Genomic DNA, 3,605 nt, shown 5'->3' with positions numbered 1-3,605 from the left:
CACACCCGCTCCCCGCTGCGCCCACACCCTGGCACCTCCCCGCAGCCCCGCATCGGACCCAAGGATAGTCCCAGGAGACGTGGGGGCGCTCACCCCTTTTGTGGACGGGAAACTGAGGCAGGCGGGTGAAGGTCGGCTCACATGCGGAGCTCAGGTGGGTGGGGACCCTGGGCCAAGACCCTGTCTCAGTGCCTCAGTGGGACTGGGTTGGATGGGAGGGGGGATACGGTGCAGGAGGAGGGGACTTAGAACCAAGGGGGAGAGCGGAGAGCCTCCAGGATGAACTAGGGGAGAAGGGAATGGCAGCAGCTTTCGCTCCTATTCACCGAACCCCTGGCTGGCTGACCCGGGAAAAACAGTCTACCAATTTATCTCATAAAGTAACCCTAAAATACTTCTGCAGGCATCACCCTATGTTCCAGGTGAGCCACTGAGGCTCAGGGAGGACAGAGGTGAAGGATCTTGCCCCAGTCACAGGAGGAATCACAGGCAGAAAGGGGGAGATGGAAAGAGGTAGGAGGGAGAGCAGGGAAGGAGAGGAGGGACTGGAGGGGGCAGAAGGAAGGGGAGGTGGCTGTCCCAGGATGGGGTCAGGGGCCATCCTCAAAGTCCAGCTTCAGCTTCTCCAGGTTTTTGCCCACATCCTGGGACAGGGGGCTCCTCTCCCCCTGGACATACTCATCCGGTGGGCAGCTGTGCCTGCTAGGAAGGCCTTCTACCCACCTCCCAGACATCCCACAGGGAAGCAACTTTCACTCCCAGACCGCTGGTGCTCCCCTGCCTCCCAGGCCTGGGGTGGGTGTGGGTGTGAGGATGCTGCAAGGTAGTGGTCAGGACACAAGCATCAGCATCGGACATCCCTGGTTCAAGTCCTACTCAGAGTGGGAAGGACACAGACTTTGCAGTGATTCCTTGTGTGTGACTCCCAGCTTCACCACTCCTGGTTGTGTAACCTCAGACAAATGCCTTGACCTCCCCTGGCCTCAGCTTCCTTATCTGTCAAGTGGGGTATTCCTAGTCTCCCCAGGCCACTGAGGGGCATGGTGGGAATGGATAAGAATGTGGGTGTGAGCTGTATGCATGGGAGGGATTGATTATGTTCCAGTATGTGCCTGCTAGGAAGGCCTTCCACTCACCTCCCAGACATCCCACAGGGAAGCAGCTCATGTTCACTGAGCACTGACGGGATGACTGGTCCTACATGAAGTCCCAGGAAAGACCTGTGCATGAAGTCCCAGGGAAGACCCTGACCTGCTCCCTGTGCAGGCAGGGTAGACAGACACTTGAACAAATAACCACAGTCCAAGACACAAATGCAGATCATTTTCAGATGCATTTAATTCTGAACAGCCCTGTGAGGAGGGCAGGACAAAGATTATTATCCCATTAGACAGATGAAGAAGCTGAGGTCCAGATAAATCAAGTGAGTTGCTGAAGGTCACACAGCAATGAGGGGCAGAGCTGGGTCTTGACCCTGGAGCCCTTTTCACTCTGGGGGTACCAGGCCTGCCAGAAAGGTTATCACCAAAGTGTTCTGGAAGAGTGACCTCCTCAAACTTTTCCTGTCCTCAGACTGGCTTGTGGCCTGAGAGTCCGCTATCAGCACCTCATACCTTTGGCTAAAAATGTGCTAAAAATGTGCCAGCCCCTCCAGTGTCAATCAAATGGCCATCAGTCATTTACACTTGAGTGTGGAGAAGCCAATCAGATTTTATGGGTTGGAGATGAGAAGGAATCTTGAGTGTTTGGACTTTTGGGTGGGAAACTGGAGATATGAGAGGAAAGGTTGACAGCAGAGAGAACTCAGGAGGTGGGTGGGGAGGGAGTCATGGTTAACTGGAGGATGGAGTGAGTCCGCATGACCTAGACACCTCTGTGTACCTCACCTCCATGAAGTATAACCAATATCTGGCACTCGTGGAGCACTTAGGATATACCAGACACTGTGCTCTCTCCTTTTTTTTTTTTTGAGATGGGGTCTTGCTCTGTCACCCACGCTGGAGTGCATTGGCATGATCTCAGCTCACTGCAACCTCCACCTCTCCAGTTCAAGCAATTCTCCTGCCTTAGCCTCCCGAGTAGCTGGGACTACAGGTGCATGCCCAGCTAATTTTTTTAAAAACATATTTTAGTAGAGACTGGGTTTCACCATGTTGCCCAGGCTGGTCTCCAACTCCTGAGCTCAGGCAATCAGCCCGCCTTGGCCTCCCAAAATGCAGCCGCTCTCTCCTTTAATCTTTTTGTTTGTTTGTTTTTAAGACAGTCTCACTCTGTCGCCCAGGCTGCAGTGCAGTGGCGCAATATCAGCTCACTGCAACCTCCACTTCCCAGGTTCAAGCAGTTCTCCCGCCACAGCCTCCAGAGTAGCTGGGACTACAGGTGTACACCACCATATTCAGCTAATTTTTTTGTATTTTTAGTAGAGATGGGGGGGTCATCATGTTGGCCAGGCTGGTCTTGAACTCCTGAGATACCCCTGCCTCAGCCTCCCAAAGTGCTGGAATTACAGGTCTGAGCCACCATGCCCGGCCTCTCCTTTACTCTTCATGGCAACTGTTATCTTTCTTTTTACAGATGAGAAAAGGGAGGCACAGAGAGGCTAAATAATTTGCCCAAGATCACACAGAAGCAGAGGAGCTGAAGGGTGGACCCAGGCAGGCCAGCTCTGCAGCCCCTGCTCTTGGCCACCATGGGCTCCTCCTCTGGGCTAACCCAGCCCTTGCCAGAATCCTACATGGAAAGTATTATCATCCCATTGAATAGAAGAGGAAATGGAGGCACAGAGGGGCCTCAGGATGGCAGAATTAGTAACTAGGGTTTGGGGGAGCTGGGATTAGACCCAGGTCTGAAAGCCAGGCCTTCCCTCTACCCTTCCTACTTGCCAAACACCCGGGCCCCATCCTGCCCAAGGTCAGCAGCCCAGGTGGCAGGATGTGCTTCTGCCTGGTGCTGGCCTTGGGGAGCACTTGTTTTTCGCTGGAGGAAGCAGCAGGTGTGGCCTTCTTTATGGAAATGATCCTAACTGGGTTGGAGCCAGGACTCCCCACCAACACACACCCAGGCCAGGAGGACTTAAATAGGACTAGGTCAGAGCTTCTAGGCTTGGATGGAGGGGCTGGAATTTGGGAGAGGGGCTCGGAGGTCAGTCCCATTTTGGTAAGCCTCTTGCCCTCTGGGCTCCATATCTCCTGCTAATCGCACTCCTTGGATGAGACAGTGACATGGAAGTGCCTCCCAGCTCAGCCCTGGGGAGACCTCTCCAAGGACAGTGAAGGAAGCTGGGGGCATGCCCCTACCCTTCTTTCTGGAGCAGAGCCCTGGGACCTTCTGGAGTCCCAGTCGGGCTGGGGTCTACAAGGGTTAAGACTCCAAGTGACTTCTCTGTCTGCCCCTCATGCTGATAAAAGTTTCCATTCAAGGAAGAACTGCCTTAGGGCTGCCAAGTTATCCTGATTCTGTCATTGTAGCATCAAGGTGGGGGCCTTGGGCCTTCCCAGCCTCTTCAAGGGGGCATTCTTGGGTGGGATGTGGCTCCTAACTGGTGTCACCACCTCAAAGGCCAATATCCCAAGACCCAGAATTCCCATGTTGGACTCAGGGACTAG

Source organism: Pan paniscus, chromosome 18 (assembly GCF_029289425.2).
Source record: "Pan paniscus chromosome 18, NHGRI_mPanPan1-v2.0_pri, whole genome shotgun sequence".
In the NCBI taxonomy this organism is placed as follows: domain Eukaryota; kingdom Metazoa; phylum Chordata; class Mammalia; order Primates; family Hominidae; genus Pan; species Pan paniscus.
This window is presented reverse-complemented; position numbering follows the sequence as displayed.